At 39.4% G+C, this 24,313-nt stretch overlaps 1 protein-coding gene across 1 annotated transcript in view; it reads right to left on the bottom strand.

Annotated features, from left to right (window-relative positions):
- slx9 (SLX9 ribosome biogenesis factor) overlaps positions 1 to 24,313 on the bottom strand; it is a 115,770-nt gene that overhangs the window by 59,023 nt on the left and 32,434 nt on the right. The gene's annotated exons all lie outside the window — the stretch shown is intronic.

Here is a 24,313-nt window from a genome sequence, read left to right as displayed (position 1 = left end):
AATGAGCAGGTGTAACTAATAAACTGGTCACTTAATATGTGCCATTTGCAGCCGAGTTCAGTACAAGGGCCACAAATAAAAGAAAAGCACCTTTAATCTAGTGTACAGACAACCCTCCCACCCCCTGTTACAGCTGTTTGGGTTAGGGAAATACAACCTTATGGTATTTACAAATAACTGCACAGAAGTTTAAAATACAGAATAAAATTCACTCTCATGGAATTTGTGTGGGAGAGGAAAAGTAAATAATTCAATTCAAACATTTTTCTTCAATTGCATCTCTTGACATATGCACAGATGACGTGGCTTTGTGTTCAGGAAAATCATAATACTGATTGTTTTCTCAGAATGTACTCCACCCCACCAACTGCAATACAGGTAGCATGGGAATTACCTGTTTACAATCAGTGATCACAAAGTGGTTTTCTCCAAGAACAGATGGCTGCTTTGCTAATTACCTGCAGTCAGTTCACTGGAGTGACTGAGTGGATCAGGCTGCTCCCATTTTAATTCCCCCATCACTCTGGTGTACATCTGCTGAAAGGAGGCCCAACACAAGCATCAGGAACTGCGCCTCAATCTTCTGCTTCGGCATCCTTTAGTTTTGTCCAACTTTAGTTCACTCGTTGTTTTCTCTCTGTAGCTGAATTGGTCATTTTTGCTCTCTCAGATTAGTTCTTTTTCTCTCTCTATTAGCACTGCCTGTCCTGCGAGACATGTCTCACAGCCTCACCATAGCAGCATACAACATGGTAAAGAAGCAGTCACCCTCCATCTCCTCCATTAACCAATTTAACTTAATCTTGCCATGCACAGATATTTTCTTTGTCTATCTCTGCTGCCACCTCACCAGCAACTTAAAATTACTTTAAAAGCTCTTTCCCATTCTGTTAAATGCTGATCAATCTGAAATATTAACTGTTTTTTTCTACAGATACTGCCTGGCCCACTGAGCATCAAGTTTTTTCAGATTTTTTTTTAAATTTCAGATTTCCAGCATCTGCAACATTTTCAATTTTCTAGTACCAATTCTTTGGCTGTTCATTCCAGTTTCAAAATAAAACCTTCTGCCTTAATAAGCAGAATAAAGGTGACAAGAACCAGAAATTTAAATAACATTCTTAAGAGTATCAGCTATTTGGGGAACAGAAGCTTCAGAGAAAGTTAATATCCACAGAGAACAGCATTAAGTCAAATGTGAAGATTGTACTTTTTTAGGTTATGGCTGTGGTTCTTGGAAAGCTACTTGATTGTTTGGTTCGGAAACTGCAAGGCATCAGACTGCAAGACACTACAACAAATAGTAAAAACCACTGAGAGGATCACCGGGATCTCCCTCCTCCTCTATTTGTGACAAAAACTGGGAGTGTTGCAGACAAAGGGCCAGAAGCATCGTTGAAGATCCCTACCACCCATCCCACAACCTCTTTGAACCACTACCATCAGGAAGGAAGTATAGGAGTATCAGGATCAGGACTGCCAAACTGGGTAACAGCTTCTTCCCTTAGGCTATGAAACTATTGAATATCTGCCACCACCAGGGTTTCGTCACTAGGATGGTGAGCTGCTTACTGTACGGTTTGTAAACACAAAATACTCTGCAGATGCTGGAGTCAAAGCAACACTCACAACACACTGGAGGAACTCAGCAGGTCAGGCAGCATCCGTGGAAATGTCGACTCATCGTTTCCACGGATGCTGCCCGACCTGCTGAGTTCCTCCAGCATGTTGTGAGTGTTACTGTACGGTTTACCTGTACTGTGCACTACATGAAATTTGAATCATAATTCAGTAAATTATCTATGGAAATATTTTGGTGTCTAATATGTATTGTGGGTTTACTGTGGTCTGGAGGAACGCTGTTTCACTTGGTTGTATATATGTATAGTCAGGTGGACTTCTGGTGTATTGAAAAGGGGTCATATTAGAAAGCATTTTAGGAATCTCTACCCTACCCATTGCTTCCAGTTTTAAAGCCAGCTCTCTATTGCTTCCATGACACTATATGCTCTGATATTATTCACCTGTAATATGTCTTATTACCCATTGTTTTAATGAAACCAGATACACATCTTTACTGCATTAATTTGGCTACCCTCTTTACTTCTTCGAAGTGGCTAATCAGCTTTGTTCAGAAAAATTCACATTTGTGATCCATATTAATAATTTATCAAGCAACACACATAAAAGTTGCTGGTGAACGCAGCAGGCCAAGCAGCATCTCTAGGAAGAGGTGCAGTCGACGTTTCAGGCCGAGACCCTTCTCAGTAGTGGTAGAAAGATTATTGAAAAATGAGTTAGTCCTGACGAAGGGTCTCGGCCTGAAACGTCGACTGCACCTCTTCCTAGAGATGCTGCCTGGCCTGCTGCGTTCACCAGCAACTTTTATGTGTGTTGCAGTGGTTTATTGCTGTAGTTTTTTAAAAAATTCATGAACCCTAGATCAGCCGATCTCTGAAGTTACTACAATATTACAACAACAAGCAAGCACACAAACACAACTTAAAAAATTCCACTACCCATTAACCTTTCACCATTCCCAAACATTACCTCATTCCATTCTTTTTCAGTAACCAAATCATACAAGACAATAGCCTTGTTGGAGAGTTGGGAAAAAAGACAGATTAGTATAACATTTCTCACAACCCAAGGACAATTTTAGAAATTCCTCTAACCTTCCCCCCTACCCTCACCAAAGCAGTTCTGAAGTGAGACTACAGTTGTGATGCAGGAACCTGCTGAAGCTAAATTATATTCAAGACTTGAATATCAAAGTAAATTGCAGATCCGGAAATCTGAAAGAAAATAAAAAAATACTGGTGAAACTCAGCAGGTCAAGAAGCATCTGCGGAAAGAGAAACGTCAACACTTCAATTGGAAAAGCATTCCTCAGGACTGCGAAAGGGAACACAAGTTAGCTTTACATTGCAGACAGGGTGAATTGGACAAAGGAAATATCTCTGAACTTACTAGAGATATTCCCTTTGCACTGGCCATCCCTCCCTCACTTTCTCAGCAACTTAAAACAAACTTATTCTCCTACTTTCCTAATGCTGACGAAGGGCCTTTGACTTTTATTCCCCTTTCCACAGGTATTATCTGACCTGCTAAGTGTTTCTACCTTTTTCTGTCTATATTCAAGACTTCATTTGAAGCCATATGATAACAGCCACATCAAAACCCTTGTTGATTCTTGCTGAAGGACAAACATTGCCCAGGCAAGAACCTGTCAAGAAGTGTCAAAAAATGTACCTTTCATTTGAGGAGAGATAAATAGATCCTTACAAACAGAGGCAGCAAATGTGACTCAACTTCTCATAAAGAAATTGAATCCAAGCCAGCTCTCAGAGCATTGCCATTGGCCCATACCTCCACCTAATTCCTCAATTCACTCACATGGCCATCAATTTTAGCCTGATACTCAGACCAAGCATTTGAGGCCATTTGCAGCAGCCAATTAACCTACTGACAAGCATGCCTTTGGGACATATGAGAAAACCAGAGCACTTGGGGGGGGGCGGTGGGGGAACCAATGGTGGTCAGAAGGAATATCCAAACCACAAAGGCAAAGAGGACTTGACTGGATGGAAATTGAAAAGAGGCTCTTGTGGGAGAACCTAGAACTATTTGTCTCTAAAAAAAAAATAAAAGATTGCACATGCAAGAGATGATGCAAGCTTTTTTAAAATCTCAAAACACTGCCACTTTGGAATTTTCTTCTCAAAAAAAAATGAGGGAAGCAGCGTCTGAATACTTCAGGTAGTGGTAGAAAGATTATTGAAAAGTGAGTGAGTGAAAAGTTACAAGAGATGGGAAAGAATGCTGAATAAAGCTAATGATCTTATTGAATGGTGAAGTAAGTTCAAGAGGCTGCTTGGCTTACTTCTACTCATAATTTGAGAACTAAACAGATTTTTCTCAAGTTTAAAGATTGGTGGTGTATCTCAAGAATTGGTGCTGAGTTCCAACTATTCACCATCTAATTTAGCTGAGGAGAAATGCAATGACCAAATGCACAGGATTGGAAAAAGCTGCAGAAAGTTTCAAACTCAGCCATTTCCATCATGGGCACAAGACTCTCCAGCATTGAGGACATCTTCAAAAGGCAATGCCTCAAAAAGGCAGAATCGTCATTAAGGAACCCCGTCACCCAGGACACGCCCTCTTCTCTTTGTCACCATCAAGGAGGTGGTACAGGAGCCTGAGGACGTACACTTAACATCTTAGATCAACTTCCCCACTGCCATCAGATTTCTGAATTGACATGTACACCATCTCACTTTCCCCCCTTTTTTTTGTTCTTATTGCACTATTATATATATTTATTTCTTATTGTAATATATAGTTTTTAAAATTATGTATAGCAATATACTGCTTCTGCAAAACAACATATTTCACAACTTATGCCAGTGATATTAAAACTGATTCTGATTCTAACCTCTCCAAATTTGGCATAAAACTAAGTGGGACTCCATGTAATGATAAGAACGTAATAAGATTTTGAGACCTGAAAAGTTAATTCCATTTCTCTTTCCACAAATGTTGCCTAACTGTCCGGATTTCCAGTACTCCCTGATTTTATTTCATATTTGCATTTTTGCTTTCCAGTCCTCATATGTAAAGGAAAGGAAAGATACGTCACATCTGGAGTTTCTCCGGTTAGCAGACGATTTCTCTCCACGCCTCTCTGACGTAGTGGGGAACCGCATACGAGGCAAGTTACAGCAGTGGTTTGCCATTGCCTTCTGCCGGGTGAGTTTCCAAAGAGATCACCAGCTCGTAACCCAGCATGGATGGAAAGCATGGATGGAAAGCATGCAGGGGAGCCGGCTGGATTTGAACTTGGGATCTTTCGTCCCGAAGTCTGGCACTGATGCCACTACACCACCAGCTGGGTAACTCATTGAAAAATAACTTGTGAATGCAACAGACAACTTGGAAGACAAATGGTACATCAGGTTCATTGAAAGAGAATTTGAAATCAAGAGGAATTCCATTTAACTACAATGGTAGGTAGGCTTGGTATGTTGGAGTATTCTGTACAATTTTGATCTCCTGACATTAAAAATATTGCTGCTCTAGAGACAGTGTAGCATACTAACTCCTGGGATGACAAGTCAGTTCTGTGAGAAAAAACCGAACTGGTGGAATCCCTCGAGGACGAGAGAGGATCTCAATGAAAGATCATTCTTAGAGCGTTTTAAAGGTTAAACATTGGAAGGATGGGCTGGTCGGTGGTGTAGTGGCATAAGCACTGGACCATGAGGCATATGGTCCTGAGTTCGAAACCTGCCGGGACCCAATCTGGGCAACAGCAGTATCTATGCAGAAGAAAGGCCTGGCAATCTGCCTCTGGATCTTGCCACGAAAATCCTATGGACAACTACACTATCCATGAGTCGACAATGACTTGATAGCGCTCAATAACAACAACATTGGTAGGATAATTCTCCCAGCTAAAGAGTACAGAAATTGGAGTCACAGCCTCAAAAGGTCAAACTACTTAGGACAAAAATGAGAAGAAATTCCAAGTGGTGGATCTCTATTGATTGCATCTCTATTAATACATAATAATTAATAACAATTAATTTTATTCAAAAAGGAATTGGATATATTTTTTGGTATGAGAAAAATCGAGACATGGTGATAAGGCAGAAAACTGGTGTTGATAAGGAAAATTAGCTGTATCTGGCTTCTCAGGTTGGGACACTATGAGGATCTAAGGCACTAGGGGTAGAGAATATGGGGTGAAGCATGCATTCTGGGATAGCATCAATGATGGTGATGTGTTTAATGTTCAATGGTCAGGAGGGGAGCAGTATTATTCATTTTATTCATTTACTTGATTACATTTGAATACCCTTTTTGGCTGTAGCTGCTGCACCACATTCAACCACAAAGAACAGAAGCAATCTTCTCCCAGATAACTGCCAATATCCAGTTTAGGTCACTAATTTATCCACAATGGATTATCAACTCACTAAATTGTACACCCAATAAAACAGAATGCAGCAACACAATTGTTAAGTGCTTTAATCATCAAATATCAAATACTGCTTAACTGCAGTTAGAATGAAGGGAATCAAAGATAGATGTTTGGGAAGTTGGAGGGAAACAGTTTTTCTTTCAGTCTTGTTTTCTTCCTTCTTAAATACCACAGGAAAAAAATTTGCTAATTTTTCCTAACAATGAAAGTAGGCAGAAGTTTGCTTTTGTTGCTAATGTAACACAAATAGCGTCATACTATTTATGTCACATTAGCCATTACTGTCAGCAGCTCATTTATAGTCCATTGTAGCACTACTTCCCTGTCTACACTTAAAATCGAGACCAACAAATTCAAGCATTCACTATTAGCTGAACTCTACTTGGCACACTGCCTTCAGTGGAACTCAGTGGTACTCAGTGATGTGGAGGTAAAATAATCAGCAACTGACAATTTTCCCATATAGCTTCCATCTGGTTATAACAGTTTCTCCAACAATTAGCATCTTTACTGCACTATTTATACAGCCCAAGAAATATCATGAAGGATCCCACCCACCCTGCTCATGGATTGTTTATTCCAATCCCATCAGGGAAGAAACTAAGTATCATCCATGCCAGGACCACCAGACTCAAAAACAGTTATTTTCCCCAAGGAGTAAGGCTGATCAACACCTCCACCCACCCCAATTTCATCATTTCCTGTCATTCATCTTATGTACAGGTGCTCCTGTACATAGTGTCACTTTATGTACTGTATATACAATCAATTTATGTATATAAGCTATCTTACGTATTTATATTTATTGTGTTCTTTATCTTATTGTGTTTTTTTGTGCTGCATCAGATCTGGAGTAACAATTATTTCGTTCTCCTTTACACTTGTATACTGCAAATGATATCATAACAATCTTGAATCTTAAACAAGAAGCATTTGCAGCAAATTGCTCTCAAGCTAACTGATAGGTAGAAAAGAATTTTAAGATATGCCAACTAAAATTCAGATCTCAGAATGAAGAAAAATTGATAACAAAAGCTGCACTGATAACAGCCAACAACAGGAATTCTGCAGATGCTGGAAATTCAAGCAACACACATAAAAGTTGCTGGTGAACGCAGCAGGCCAGGCAGCATCTCTAGGAAGAGGTGCAGTCGACGTTTCAGGCCGAGACCCTTCGTCAGCCAGATTTTTCTCATCTTTTTTACAGTTGCTTTACTTAGTTACCTTTGAGTGCATATTCTAAAGGAAACATGGGTTTATTGACACAAAGCTTTGTATTTATTGAATTAGTAATGCCAAGAACTGACCTTGCTCTTCATGTAATTAATATGCTTTACTTTTAAATCCACAAGTCTGATTCCAATATGATCTGCACACTCAGTCTGAATCATATGAATGCCAGGACAAGGCAAGATCAGGAGTTCTGCATTTAAGTATCATACGATTTACCTCACGTTGTCCATTGTTGTCAGCAGCTCATTTATATGCCACTGTAGCACTACTTCTCTACCCACAGGTTAAAATCTATACCAGCAAATTCAAGTTGGAAGTGACCTGATGGACTCAGCACACAGGGGGAAAAACAGAACAAGTCATGAGATCTAATATGCCCTGCAGTGCATTTCCAGACAAGGACGGATTGTGATTTGGAGGGCAAAGTCAAAACATGGTTTCCCCGGCTTATATCTTTTACCTCTGTCCTTCCAGACACTCAAAGATATATGTCTAGGATGTGGTTCTGGAAGTCTTTGCAAATTACCACTCTTTATTTGTACATGGTAAGCCAATATGCACTGCTGAAGGAGGGAGTGAATGTTAAGAGAGGGTAGGATACAGTCAAATGGGCTGCTTTGATACATACAGTTTCGATCTACACTCATCCAGCAAGACAGAGTTTCAACTTGGGGAGACAAAAACAATAACTTGGGGAATCAGAATCAGAATCAGGTTTATTATCACCAGCATGAGTCGTGAAATGTGTTAACTTAGCAGCAGCAGTTCAATGTAATACATGATAATACAGAAAGACGAAAATAAATAAATAGATTATAGAAAAAAATATATATATATAGAATAGATTAAAAATAGCACAAAACAGAAATAATTTTTTTTTAAAGTGAGACAGTGTTCATGGGTTCAATGTCCATTTAGGAATTAGACGGCAGAGGGGAAGAAGCTATTCCTGAGTTGCTCAGTGTGTACCTTCAGACTTCTGTATCACTTTCCTGATGATAACAATGAGAAGAGGGCATGCCCTTGGTGATGGGGATCCTTAATAATGGATGTCATCTTTCTGAGGCACCACTCTTTGAAGATGTCTTGGGTCCTATGGAGGCTAGTACCCAAGATAGGACTGACTAATTTAATGTCAGGGTGACCCATTGGTTACCAATTTTGATCTGCTTTTGTAGGCACAATATTTGTGGCACATTCCATTATGTATCTGGTACAGTAAAAGCCACAGTTTGGATAACTGGCACTTTTGTGATGATAAAGTCATTAATGTCAAGGGTAGATTGTTACACTGTCTGCTGTTGGAATGGTTAATAGCTGGTGGGTGGGGGTGTGTGTGTGTGTGTGTGTGTGTGAGTGAGAGAGAGGGAGATGGGGAGAGGGAGAGGGAGAGGGAGATGGGGAGAGGGAGAGGGAGATGGGGAGAGGGAGAGGGAGATGGGGAGAGGGAGAGGGAGAGGGGGAGGGAGAGGGGGAGGGAGAGGGGGAGGGAGAGGGGGAGGGAGAGGGGGAGGGAGAGGGGGAGGGAGAGGGGGAGGGAGAGGGGGAGGGAGAGAGAGAGAGAGAGAGAGAGAGAGAGAGAGAGATGGATGAGAGCATAATTTTCCATTATTAGCAAATATCCAAATCTTCTTCAGGTTTGCAGCTTTTGCAGCATGCTGATGTAAGGCATTTCGTTTTTGAATTGTAAATGGAGTTAAATATTTTGGAATCATCATCAGATATGCACACTTTTGACTTGAAGAAAGATGTAAGCACAAGAGAGTGCAGATGCTAGAATCTGGAAAACACACACACAAAACACAAGAGGTACTCAGCGAGTCAGGTAGCATCTATGGAGGGAACTGGACAGTCAATGATTTGGGTCAATACACTTCATCTGGAAGCTTCTCACATCTTTTCTAATAATCACCTTCCCTGCTCCACTTCATCTCCAGAACTCAGCTTTTAAACCCATGTCTGAATTAAGAGTTGCATCAAGAAGTCCAAACAAACTGTAATATTTGTACTGCTGTCATCATGTTTCAACACTGTTGATAAGTGAGGCCAGATTAATGAGGCAATTAGACTGAGAATTCAATTTATGGTGCTTTCTGTAGACAGGGCATACCTGGGTAAGTTTGCACATTGTCAGTGGGTAGTAACTTCTGTGATAGCAGGATCACCAGAAAGCAAGTGTGGAAAGAAGAGATTAAATTATGAGAGCTACTCAAAGACTTCCTTACTGTTCATTTGTAATAAGCTGCATAAAATAACTTGGATAAGAATAAGGGTGCTCTGATTAGTCAATCTGTGGAGTGGACAACACAAAAATTGGTGTTGTAGATAATGAAGAAAGTTGTCAAAGAATACAGAACATAGATCAGCATAGATCAGATGCAAAGTTGGGTAGAGCAATAGCAGGGGAATTTAATCCAAGCAGGTACGAGGTAATGCACTTCAGGTGGTCAAATTCTAGTAGGACATCTGGAGTAAATTGGTCAGCATAGATGAGACGGGCCAGAATGATCCGTTTCTGTGTTTGCTGTGTGACTCTTGAGTAGAACTAAGACAGTAAAGGTGCTATTACAAATCAACTTTTCTCTGTCTCTTTCCCAGTTACCCTGCATTTAAAATGCATCTATTTTCCTGTACTGATGAAAGGTCATCAATCTGCAAATAATAACTGTTTCTTTCATCATGGATGCTGCCATACCTGGGGAATATTTCCAGTTTTTTATGTTTCATTTCAAATATCAGACATCTGCAGTATTTATCATGTTCTTTACACCTCAGCTAGGTTGGTTAGCAGTGATGCTACCAAACTTTCTTTGAAGTTGCTACATTCAGTACACATACAATATGCAAAATAGTTTCTAAGGCCAACGTTCAGGAGGATGAACCCACAAAAAACATGTGGCCCAGACAGGGTACCTGGTCAAGTACTAAAAACCTGTGTTGATCAACTGGCTGGAGTGTTCACTGAGATCCTCACCCTCTCAAGCTGGCAGTCTGAGGTACCCACCTGCTTCAAACAGGCCTCAGTCATACCTCCTGGTGCCCAAGAAGAATGTGATAACCTGCCTCAATGACTACCTGGACGGTAGCACTTACATCGACAGTGATGGAGTATTTTGCAAGGTTGGTAATGAAACATACCTCCTGCCTGAGAAGTGACTTTATCTGCTCCAATTTACCTACTGGAGCAACAGGTCCACAGCAGATGCCACCTCATTGGCTCTTCACTCAACAGTGGAACAGCTGGACAGCAAACATGCATACATCAGGATGCTCTTTGTCTACTACAGCTCAGCATTCAATACCATCATTAACTCAAAACAAATCAATAATCTTCAAGACCTTGGCCTCAATACCGCCTTGTGCAATTGGATCCTCGATTTCCTCACTTACACACCCCGTTCAGGCTGGATTGGCAACATCTCTTCCACAATCTCCAACAGCACAGCTGCACAACAAGGCGATGTGCTTAGCCCCCTGCTCCGCACACTTTACACTTATGACTGTGCGTCTAAGCACAATTCCAATGCCATATTCAGGTTTGCTGACAGCACCACTGCCATAGGCCAAATCAAAGGCGGTGATGAATCAGCATATAGGAGAGAGACTGAAAATCTGGCTGAGTGGTGCCAGAAGAACAACCTCTTACTCAATGTCAGCAAGACCAAGGAGCTGCTTATTGACTTCAGGAAGAGGAAACCAGATGTTCATAAGCCAGTCTTCTTTGGAGGATCAGAGTTTAAGGGTCAACCTTAAATTCCTTGATGTTATTATTCTGGAAGACCTGATCGGCCCAGCACATAAGTGCAGTTACAAAGAAAGCATGGTGGTGCTTCTACTTCCTTGGGAGTTTGCAAAGATTCAGCATGACATTTAAAATCTTGACAAACACCTGTAGATGTGTACAGGAGTATATATTGACGGCTACATCATGGTCTGGTATGGAAACACCAATACCCTTGAACAGAAAAACCTATAAAAAGTGGTGGATTTGGCCCAGTCTATCACAGGTAAAGCCTTCCAAACTATTGAGCACATCAACAAGAACAATTATTGCATGAAAGCAGCGCCTGTTGTCAAGGTCTCCCACCACCCAGGACATGCTCTCTTCTTGCTGCTGCTGTCAAGAAAGTGGTACAGGAGCCTCAGGACTCAAACCACCAGGTTTAGGAATAATTATTACCCCTTAACCGTCAGGCTCCTGATCCAGAGGGGATGAATAACTTCACTTGCCCCATCGTTGAAATGTTCCCATAACCTATGGGCTCACTTTTAAGGACTTACTTATTTGCTTACTTATTTGTTTATTTATTATTATTATTATTATTATTCTTTCTTTTTGTATTTGCAGTTTGTTGTCTTCTGCACACCGATTGAACAAAAGACATAGTATTCCATTGTTATTATGGTTATTATTCTATTATGAATTTATTGAATATGCCCACAAAAAATAATTTCAGGGTTATACATGGTGACATATATATGTACTTTGATAATAAATTTACTTCGAACTTTGGACGAATACTGACTTATTAACTGAGAGAAATCATTTAATGGTAATCAGGAGATATTATTCCACTTCTTTAACCTTGTACAATGAGGCTCCATGAGACCTTGAATCTTTACTGAGGGTCCCAATGGACAACAGTGCAGGATAAACCCAGCAATTGCTCTCTATTATCTCTATTGCTGTCATTTTGTGAGGGTGTCCAAAGCTGGTCTTTTCTAAACTAGTCTGAAGAATAGCTCTCTGAATTTAGACACCAGGTATCCTGAAGACGACTTTGCAAGGTCAACAGGGCTGACAATACTTTTCATTGGTCCAACACCATACAATCTATAAACGCTGGTGAAATCTTGCTGGGGGATTTTAAAGGGCATCTGAAGTCATCTGCATGATGAATTGATGGACAATAGACTTCCTTTCCTTTTATGAGCCAGCTGGGTTTCATGGACACCATTACAGTTTTCATCATGTTGCAAATTATTTAAAGAAAATAATTTAAATTCTTCAGCTACCATGTTGTGCCATTAACTCTGCCTCTCTATTGCTGCTAGGATTCTTGCTTATTAATCAAATAATGCACCTTCCAGAAACTTGCTGAGATCTGCGTACATTGCTAACTGAATAACCTAGTCTCCACAAGAAATTTTTCTTCCTTGCATGAAGACTAAAGATAACAAATCACAATTTGAAAAAACTAATTCTCAACTGTTTTCTCTTGCTGCAGCAGGAAACTAATTTCTCACTTAGTTACCAAACTGTGCCACTTAGCATCAGCAATATTAATATTGGTTCTCTAAAGGTTATGGACACAGTTCCATTCCTGTGAAATGTTCATAACCAGGCAAATCCAAACCACCAAACTCCTAAAGATTTGTTCCTATGGACAGACGGTACATAAATTGGACATTTGTAAGATAGGGTGGACCCGTACAACAAGTGAACAGGCATGATTACTTGTTTGGAACCCTTCCTATTCAAGTGCAAAAATGAAAATTAAGTACCAACATAATTTAAAAACCACAAGTGTTAAGTATTTTCTTAATTATTTTTAAAAATTTCTGAATCATTATCAATAGCAATCTTCTGCTTCAACAGTCTCAATTTCAAAAAGTAAATAGCAACTGATGTTATCTGGACTAGACTAAAATGTTTTCAGACATTTCCAGTATTTACTCTTCACAGATTCCAGACATGCCATACATTCCACCCACAAGGGACAGCCCTTTGAATGCTGAGAGTAAGTTTCATATTCTTAAACCAACCTGAAGCTTTTAAAACAGATTATTATAAGATTACAAGATGTTGAAGAATTAGGTGCATACTTTATAGAGGACCGCCTTTATACTGCAAAATAAATTTGATTAAAAAAAACCGCCATCTAACTGTGCAGAAAATTAAGTTGAAATTGATAAATATACCTTGAAGTGTTTTAGAACTAAACTAGTTGAAAAAAATTGCATTTATAATTGTTCTTGGATTAAATTTAAATAAAAGCAGTATGACACAAATACCTATTTAGTACTCTGGAATGGCATACTCTCACTTGAATACATACACATACACTTTCTTAAATATAAATTGGGATGGTTTTGGTTGCCAAAATATCTTCCATTGATGACAATAAAATAATAATAATTGTAATGTTCTGACAATGCATTCATTGTATTTGATATGCAATGGACATGCTTCAGAAGGGCCGGCCAAATTCTCAATTATTTTAGAAAAATAATAGCCAATAGAGCTTTAGAAAACTGCAAAGTAACACTGGAAATGTTTTGAGGAATTGAGCAAAACAAATGCTATACAAGTTTTTCAATGCAAAATGAACACAGATAACACTAGACAACAAAGATTTTACTTCCAGAATACTTTTGTCTATATCCTACAGTGGTGGTATAAAGTTTATGTACCCTGTAGACTTTATTTCTGTATAAATATGACCCAAAATGTGGTCAGATCATCACACGTCCTAAAACTAGATAAAGAGAACCCAATTAAAGAAATAACACAAAAAACATTATACTTGTTCACTTATTTATTGAGAAGAATGATCCAATATTATATGTATTTTTTGGAAAAAGTATATGAACCTTTGCTTTCAGTAACTGTTGTGACCCCCTTGGACAGCAATAACCTCAACCAAATGTTTCTGGTAACTGTTAATCATCCTGCACACCACCTTGGAGGAATTTTAGGCTATTCCTCCTTACAAAACAGCTTCAACTCTGGGATGCTGATGGGCTTCCTTACACGAGCTGCTTGCTTCAGGTGCTTCCATAACAGTTCTGTAGGATTAAGGTCAGAACTTTGGCTTGGCCATTCAAAAACACAAATTTTACTCATCCTTCAAATCATTGTCTTCTTGCATTATCCAACTTCTATTAAGCTTCAGATGACAGACTGCTACCCTGACATTCTCCTGAAAAATATCTTGATACAATTTTGAATTCATTGTTCCCTCAACGATAGCAAGCTGTCCAGGACCTGAGGCAGCAAAGCAGCCCCAAGCCATGATGCATTTTCCACCACACTTCATAGTTGGGATGAGGTTTTGGTGTTGGTGTGCAGTGCCCTTTTCCCTCCAAATGTAGCAATATGCATTTATACCAAAAAGTTCAATCTTTGTCTCATCTGTCCAGAGAACATCGTCTTGGAAGTGTTATAGAACATTCAGGTGGTCTTTTGCAAAATTGAGACATGCAGCAATGATTTTTTTTTTGGAGAGAAGTGGTTTCCTCCGTGGTGTCCTTTCATGAACACTATTCTTATTCACGAGGAAATCTGCAGATGCTGGAATTTCAAGCAACACACATAAAAGTTGCTGGTGAATGCAGCAGGCCAGGCAGCATCGCGAGGAAGAGGTACAGTCGATTTTTCGGGCTGAGACCCTTCGTCAGGACTGACGAAGGGTCTCGGCCTGAAACGTCGACTGTAACTATTCTTATTCATTGATTTTCTTATGGTGGACTCATGAACGGAGACTTAAGTAATTTCTAAAGATTTCTGCAGCTCTTTTGCTGTTACCCTTGGGTTCTCTTTCACCTTCTTCATAGCTGCACATTGGGCTCGTGGTATGATCTTTGCAAGATGCTCACTTCTAGGGAGAGTAGCAACAGTACTGAATTTCCTCCATTTGTAGATAATTTCTCTTACTATGGACTGATGAACTCTCAGGTCTTCAGAAATGCTTTTCTTGCCTTTTCCAACCATGCATCTCTACAATTCTTCTAAGGTCCTCTGAAAGTTGCTTTGACTAAGGCATGCTGTACATAAACAGATCTTTCTTGAGAAGGGCAGGCTCTGTCAGTAATTTGACTTTGTCCATCTTTATTATAGGGCAGGGCACCTCAATAACACACACCTCCACTCTCATCTCATTGATTGGAACACCTGACTCCAAATAGCTTTTGTAGAAGGCATTATCCCAGAGGTTCACATACTTTTTCCAACAAATACATCTAATATTGGGATCATTTTTCGCAACAAATAAATGAACAAGTATAATGTTTTTTGCATTATTTATTTAATTGGGCTCTCTTTATCTAGTTTTAGGACTCGCATTTAGATTTGATCACATTTTAGGTCATATTTATGCAGAAATAGAGAAAATTATACAGGTGCAAAAACTTTCTAGCACCACTATATAAATTTTGGGCTGCTGATCATGAACATCACCATGAATATTCCCCAGCACACACCATTTTTTAAAAGTCACTTATATTTGTTATTTCAATTCATAACTCAAGTCAATTAAAATGGTGCCCACAATGTAATTTTCCTATCTTTACCAAGCCTGCCTGGGCACGCTTATGCACAGCAGGTTTTAGAAAGGCTATAAATTTTATGTATTGTGTTAACATTTATATCAGTTTGTGATCCTGTTGATGCAAGTGTACAGCATATTGTATATACTCATTATAATAAAGTAATTGTATTTTCAGGAGTATTTGTAATAACAAAATACCTCACCAATGTTGCAACAGCTGTGATAACATTCTGTTATTTTTGTGGCAAATAAATGCTTAAATCTCAAATTCGGAGCATGACTCCTCTTATTAAGAAAGCTTATATGCTCTACTCTGGGTGTAAAATTGGCAACCAAGACAAAGCCTGGGCTCCTCACATTTGTTGCGCAACATGCACTGTCGATCTTAGAGCTTGGCTCAGAGGTACTCAAAAGTCCAATGCCATCCGCTGTACCAGTGATATGAAAGCTGAAGGACCATGTGACAGACTGCTACTTCTGTCCAACGAGTGTGTTTGGTTTCTCTGCTAAAAACAAGAAATCCATTGAATACCCCAAACTCCCTTCAACCATTAGATCTGTGCTGCATGTTGCATGAGCCAGGAATGGAAAATGACACTGATATTGATACAGATTTTGAACCCTTTATATCAAGTGAGCCTCATCTGATAACTCAATCTGAATTAAATGACCTGGCCAGAGACCTGGGTTTGTCAAAAGCAGAAGTAGAGTTACTGGGTTCAGGACTACAAGGATGGAATCTGCTGTCACCAGGCACAAAACTTTCTGTGAAGAATTTCAATATTTGAGACAGATTTTTTTCAGAATAACTGACACTAAGATTAAGGAAGGCATTTTTGTTGGTCCACAAATCAAACAGGTCATCAATGACAGCCAATTCGAAGAACTTCTAGTGGGACTGGAGAAAATCACATTCAAGGATATTGTTGAAAACTGTCTTGGCAACTAAACAGCAACAAGCTATGTGCTTTGACAACATGCTTCAAGCATACAAAACCATGAAGTGTAATACATCACTAAAGATTCATTTTCTGCATTCCCACTTAGGCTTCTTCCATGCAAATAATGGTGCTATCAGAGACGAGCATGGTTAAAGGTTTCACCAGGACATTGTGCTCATGGAGAAACAATATCAGGGCAACTGGAATCCATCAATGCTGGCTGATTATTGCTGGACACTTAAGCAAGAAGCTTCAGACACTGACAGCAAATGAAAATGAACAACATTTTCAGCTCAGTTGAACTATTGCAAAGCATCAGCACCATTATAGAATTAAGCCCATTATATTCAATAAAAGTTAATCTCTTGTTTCTCCAAATTCTACATGATAGAAGTAGTTTGAAATTATATTTGTGTTCAGCTTCAAACAGTCTATCATAGCCAAGAAAAACCTTTCTAAGGAAACACGATTTTGAAAAAACATTGCTGTCCAGTGTAATGCTGTGAATACTCAGCAAACCAAGCAGCATCTGCGGGAAGAAGAATACTCTGCCTCACACAATGACTACTCTAGTGCTTCATCATTCGAAAATGAAGCAGCTCTCTGACTGAAAAGACAGATGCTCCGAAAATTCAAACATTTACTGCAAGCAATTGAGATATTTCTCAATGCAAGGTGACCACGTTCTGAGAACAAATCTACAAATTTAACAATATGATGCAGAGAATGCACTCTTTTTTGGTTATTTGGAAGTTGAAGGGCTTTGAGAATGAAATTGTGAGTCCAAATATGCAACTGTGAGACACAAACAGTAATAACAAAGCTAGAAAGTATAAAAAGAACAATACAGAAGTCCACACAAAGACACACCGAAAAAGCTGCCATTACAACAGATTTATGGCTAGCACAGAATAAAGAGTCATATATAACCATTACCTGTTGCATCAAGGTGTACACTATGTAGTGTTGCTTTGTATTCTCACGAATGACATAAGTAATATGGCCCTGGCTAACTCAAATTTGCTTGAGTTTGTTGGTCACATGCTCAACTTTGAAGTTGCCTCTATGAATTGTGTGGTTGCTGTCAATTGCCACATCTTCACCATACCACCTTGGTTGCAAGTCCTTCAACACAAAATATACCAGAATCTTAAGCTATCCAGTACTATTAAGTGCTTCATTGGCATGATCATTAACTGGTTTGCAGACAAAAAATAAATTTATTAAGTACTGTAAGTTACATTTTGTATTACTTGGTTAATAAAACAAAGCTGGAAGAAGTTAAACTTCAACCCCAATCTTAAAGGAGCACCACACCAGAATTAAAGAACAAGCCATCATTTTTCAAATAATTTGCTGGTCCCAATTCCACTGGAGAGTGAGCAGTGAAGTTCTCCAACAAAATTCTCTCTTTTACTGAAAGAAATCAACTGGTAAACTCATTGTTTCAGCCCATTCTTGCCCGAGAGCATATTCCTTTCGTCTTAACAATTGTCTTATTACATTGTGGTAATCAATATCGAAATTTTCAGAATAGTATGCCTTTGTACTTTGTTTCTGGTGCTGACTTTCTTTTAAACCATTGTAGACATTAGCTCCTTCACCCTGAAACACAGGTTAACCTCAATTTCTTTGCTGAATGGTTGTCCAATTTGCCTGCATGCTCTTTAACTCTCCTTCACCTGGCTGAATTTGCTTTTACACAGAATAACTACTTTATTTTTGTAAGACAAATACATGAATTTAATGGGTCATACAGCTTCTGCATTGTTCCAACCTAATTTGGTCCAGGTCTTCTGACAAGTCATTTATTACTTCAGGTACTTGTCATTCTCCGGATACTCAAAAGCTCAGTAACTTCTGACTACAGTATATCTATTGTTTCCAGTTTTCCATTGATAGTAATGATTTTGCCTCTGCTGCTTTCAGGTCTCTTAAACCATTCATTACATTTTCAAATTTCTCCCACTTACGCAATTTCTGATTTCTGCAATGGCTTAAAATGTTTAACTTTTCCTTATTTTAACAAAGCATTACCAACTTGAAATATATTGTCTCTCCATACACAGGGCACATACTGAGTATTCACAGCACTTAACATTTTTGTTAAAGCAAATAATTGGAAGTCAGTCTTTGTTATTCCTTACATCAGCAGACTATTTAAAAACATACTTGCCTTGAGTAAAATAAAAGCTTGTTTTGAACATTTAACTTCAGCAATTGACCACAGGATCTGGGCCTGCCTCATCTTGTTACACAAGCTATGATGCCTGCTGTTCAGGACCAGAATTTTTAGACAGAAAGCAATTTAATATTAATCCAATGTCTTCAGTATTCACCTTACAAAAGGTGACCCATGAAAGAACTTGAAGGAGGGCAAGATAGCAAAAAATATTAAGCATTGTGGATTCTTTCAAAGTGATGAATTTACTGATACTTGTTACATCCAAAGCACACATAAATGCAAAATTGTTGTGGACCCAGAGTAATAAGTTTGTAAATTTGGAGGCAAAGTACAAATGCTGAAGAAAATGACTCCATAATATTGTAAAATATCTTTGTTCTTTAGTATTGCACAAAACATAAGGCACAGAAATAGACCATCTGGCTCAGCTACTGGTGTTTATGTTCTTAGCATCAAGTATGAATATTCAAAGCCACTCAAAAAACGTTTTTGATATTGCTATAAGATCCTCGTTCTTGGCTTATTTTTGTATGAAGATGATCATTAAAAGATGAAGAAAGTGGTTAAGAAACAAATATGTCACAACAGCAGGTAGAATATAAAGGAATTTGATTTTAATATTAGTGCTTTGCAAACTACCTATTCTTTTTTTAAAAAATAACAAACAGGATCATTTTTGAGGAACAGTGTACAATGCATCTTTGTTCGTCAATGTGAAAGTTTAGCATTAAGAAAAGGTTTTGCTATCATTGAACTGAAAATAGATTACAGGTCATCTCCTTTTTCATATCTCTAACAACTTCTTTTACTCTGCTACACAAATCACATCAGGAAAGACAAACAATCCAGTGTTAGTTTCAGCAAAGGCATATCCGATAGCAATCTAAAACCTTGTGTTATTATACTCTATATTCCATAAGGAATAACTTGATCTATGGCTGTATTTAGTTTGTACACATCCAATAGATTTCTGCCAGTCTGCCAAATCTATAGGGACAGAGACATTTGTTTCAAAAAGAAGAGAAGAGATGAGGAAGTGAGGAGATCAATGAAGGCTTCTCTTCCATATTACAAGTTAGTGCTCAGCCTTAATCAATTTGTGACATGTGATCTCCAGTGTGTGGTTTCAGGGTTAATTGAAAGAGCAAACTGTTCTGTGCTTATGGATCATTTTCTCAAGCCACAGCAGTAAGACCTTGACACAAGGACTAGCTGGCTTTTGTTCATAAGAGCAGCATTCAATATGGTTACAAGATTAAGATATGATAATATACACCAAACAGAGTTGGAAAAAGCTCTTGCAATTCTTTATCATGGTTGTATCAAAATCTGGAGAACTATCAACACACAACAACAACTGCAACATTTCAAGGTGGCAGCATATGCCACCGTCATTTCAAGAACAATAGGGGATGTGCTTTAAAAGTTGACTTTGTTAATGTTGTTTTGATTTTGTTTCTGAACAATTAAAATAAATCAAGAGATATGCTCAGTGGAAGATTGTGTAAAATCTCAGTAAATGTTGCTCATGGTCTAATGCAATCAAGGAGAACTTGTAGAAATTTAATAAGTAATTCACCCCACACCCCCTTCATTTGGTCACACAATACCATAAACTGAGTGGCCAACAATTACGCGAGTTTTCCTTTTCATTAAAAAGTAAATAAATCCTTGCTATGTTCAAAACTAAACTTTTGGCTATTCTGTTGTACATTAGTAAAGCTAGATTTTTTAAAAAATGGCATTCCAAATTTCTTGATCATAAATGCATCCATGATTATTTCTTCTTTCCGATTCTCTATCATTTCTGAAATCTTTCAGAAATATTTCATTTTTTTTTTAAATCAATGCCTTATTTAAGTTTGCTCACGACATCACTGTCATAGGCTGAATCAAATGTGGTGCCGAATCAGCATATAGGAGGGAGGCTGAAAATCTGGCCTGAGTGGTGCCAAAATAACAACCTCTCACTCAATGTTAGCAAGATCTTGGAGATGATTATTGACTTCAGGAGAGGGAAACTGGAGGTCCATGAGCCAGTCCTCAATGGAGAATCAGAGGAGGAAAAAATCAGCAACTAGAGGACTTATCCTAGGCCCAGCATATTAGTGCAATTACAAAGAAAGCAGGGTAGCACCTCTACTTCCTCAGAAATTTGAGAAGAATCAACATAATATCTAAAGCTTTGACAAACTTCCATAGACTCAAGATTCATTTATAATCAAAGAATGTATAAATTATACAACGTTGAGATTTGCTTGCCTGCTTGCCAGATATGCCATTTGGCTGAACGCTTCTCAAGGACTCACCCTCCTGGAGGATACTCTAACGTTTGCCTCAAAGACCAAGATCACAGGATCGTCCAGAGCTATGGGGGCTGATGTAAGAATATCATTATTTTCCCCTATAAAAGCATGCATAAAAGAGATTACTCACCTGCAACTGATGCATTGTTGCCATTTGCATACATGTGTTACGTATAATCACAGGAAAACACAAAGATGATGATGAAGAAGGCAGAGATGGCAACAAAGATGTAGACAAAGTAGAGGAAGATGAGAGGGAGTCAGAAATGAAAAAGTCAAAGGCGACAAAGATGAAGACGAAGACAAAGGCAAAGATGATGACGACATGGCTTTCAATGGGACATAGACTGCAATGGGATGGAGTATGCAGTATTACAATAGGATGCAGAGCTGGTCGGAGAAGTGGCAGATGGAGTTAAATCCAGAAAAATGTGAAAGGTACACTTTAGAAGGTCAAACCTGAAAGCAGGGAATAGAGCAAAAGGCAGAATTCTTAGCAGCATGGAGTAACAAAGGGATCATGGGGTCCAAACCCATAGATTCCTGAAAGTTGTCACGCAAGTTGATAGGGTGGTTAAGAAGGCAGATGGTATGTAGGGGTTTGAGTTCTAAAATTGCGAGATAATGTTCTATGAAGCTCTAGTTAGACCACATCTTATGAGGAGAGGTTGAGTGAGCCAGGGGTTTTCTCCTTGGAGCAAAGGAGAATGAGAGGTGACTTGACAGAAGTACGTACGTATAGTAACAGGGAATGATAGAGTGGGTAGCTAGTACCTTCTTCTCAGAGCAGAAATGGCTTATACGAAAGATAATAATTTTAAAGTTTGTAAGTTCAAACGTTCAAACGTCAAAGTAAATTTATTATCAAAGTGCATTCATGTCACCATATACAACCCTGAGATTCCTTTTCTTATGGGCATACCCAGTAATCCAATAACGATAATAGAATCAATGAAAGACGGCACCCAACAGGATGGACTAACAGCCAGAGTGCAAAAGACAACAAACTGTGCAAATACAAAAGAAAAAAATATATAAATAATTATAATTAATAAATAAGCAATAAATATTGAGAATATGAGATGAAGAGCCCTTGAAAGGGAGTGCACAGGTGATTTGAGACAGGAAAGGAAGGGGAAGATACCAGAATAAACAGGTGCAGAGAGGGGAAGGAGGACAAGCTAGAAGGTGATAGGTGAAGCCAAGTGGGTGGGGGAGGATTATGAAGAAAGAGGCTGGAAAGTGATAGATGGAAAAAGCAACAGACTGGAGAAGAAGAAATTTGATAGGAGAGTAGACCATGGGAGAAAGGTAAGGAAGAGCGGCATCAGAGGAGACGATAGGCAGGTGAGGAAAGGGCGTCAGAGGCCAGAGTGGCAAATAGAAGGTGGGGGAGGGGGGAATTTACCAGAAGCAGAAATCGATGTTCATACCATCAGATTGGAGGCTACCTAGACAGAAAATGAGATGTTGCTCCTCTACCTCAAGAGTAGCTATCAGAAGAGGCGGCCATGGACCAACATGTCAGAATGGGAATAGGAATTACAATGGTTGGCCACCAGGAAGTTCTGCTTTTACAGATGGAACAAAGGTGCTCGATGATGTGTACCCCAACTTATGCTGGGTCCCACCAACATAGAGGAGGCTGCATTGGGAGCACCAGATACAGTAGATGACCACAACAGATTCACAGGTGAAGTGCTGCCTCCCCTGGTGACTGTTTGGAGGTGTGAATGGAGGTGAGGGAAGAGGTGAATGGGCAGGTATAGCATTTCTGTCACTTGCAGGGATACAAACCAGAAGGGAGATTAGTAGGGAGGGATGAATGAACAAGGGAATCAAGAAGGGAACAATCCCTACAGAAAGTGGAGAGTTGGGGCTGGCGGGGGGGGTGGGGAAGGTAAATAAGTAGCTGGTGGTAAGCTGTCGCTGTAGATGGCGGAGGTTGCAGAGGCTCGTAGGATAGTAGGTGAGGACAAGGGGAACTCTAACGCTGCTAAGGTGGTGGGAAGATGGGGTGAGCATGGATAGATAAACATAGAAAACATAGAAAACCTACAGCACAATACAGGCCCTTCTCCACAAAGCTGCGCCAAACGTGTCCCTACCTTAGAAATTACCAGGCCTACCCATTGCCCTCTATTTTTCTAAACTTCATGTACCTATCCAAGTCTCTTAAAAGACCCTATCGTATCCGCCTCCACCACCGCTGCCAGCAGCCCATTCCACGCACTCACCACTATCTGTGTAAAAAAACTTACCCCTAACATCTCCTCTGTGCTTGGATGTCGGGAAATGGAGGAGATTCAGACGAGAGCAGCATCAATGGTGGAGGAAGGCAAATCCTCATTTTTGAAGAAGGATTCTCTGATGTTCTGGAAAGGAAAGCCTAATCTTGGGAACAGATATGGCACAGATGAAGGATCTGAGAAAAGGGAATAGCATTTTTACTGGTGTCAGTGGAAAGAGATAACATCAAGATGCAGTGAGAATCAGTAGGTTTGTAAAAGATGCCAGTACACAGTTTGCCTATGGAGATAAGACCATAAAGACCATCAGATATAGGCGCAGAAGTAGTAGGCCATTCAGCCCATCGAGTCTGCTCTACCATTCATTCATGGCTGATCCAATTCTTCCAGTCATCCCTACTCCCCTGCCTTCTCCCCATACCCTTTGATGCCCTGGCTAATCAAGAACCTATCCATCTCTGCCTTAAATGCACCCAGTGACTTGCCCTCCACAGCCGCTGATGGCAACAAATTCCACAGATTCACCACCCTCTGACTAAAGCAATTTCTCTGCATCTCTGTTCTAAATGGATGTCCTTCAATCCTGAAGTCGTGCCCTCTTGCCCTAGACTCCCCTACCACGGGAAATAACTTTGCCATATCTAATCTGTTCAGGCCTTTTAACACTCTGAATGTTTCTACAAGATCCCTCCCCATTCTCCTGAACTCCAGGGAATACAGCCAAAGAGCTGCCAGACGTTGCTCACATAGCAAGCTTTTCACTCCTGGAATTATTCTCGTGAATCTTCTCTGAACCCTCTCCAATTTCTAAAATAAGGAGCACAAAACTGCACACAATACTCCAAGTGTGGTCTCATGAGTGCCTTATAGAGCCTCAACATAACAATCTTGCTCTTATATTCTATACCTCTAGAAATGAATGCCAACATTGCATTTGCCTTCTTCACCACCGACTCAACCTGGAGGTTAACCTTTAAGGTATCCTGCACAAGGACTCCCATGTCCCTTTGCATCTCTATATTTTGAATTCTCTCGCCATCTAAATAATAGTCTGCCCGTTTATTTCTTCCACCAAAGTGTATGACCATACACTTTCCAACATTGTATTTCATTTGCCACATATTTGTCCATTTCCCTAAGCTA

The sequence above is a fragment of the Mobula hypostoma genome, chromosome 6, assembly GCF_963921235.1.
Source record: "Mobula hypostoma chromosome 6, sMobHyp1.1, whole genome shotgun sequence".
Taxonomy (NCBI): domain Eukaryota; kingdom Metazoa; phylum Chordata; class Chondrichthyes; order Myliobatiformes; family Myliobatidae; genus Mobula; species Mobula hypostoma.
This window is presented reverse-complemented; position numbering and strand designations above follow the sequence as displayed.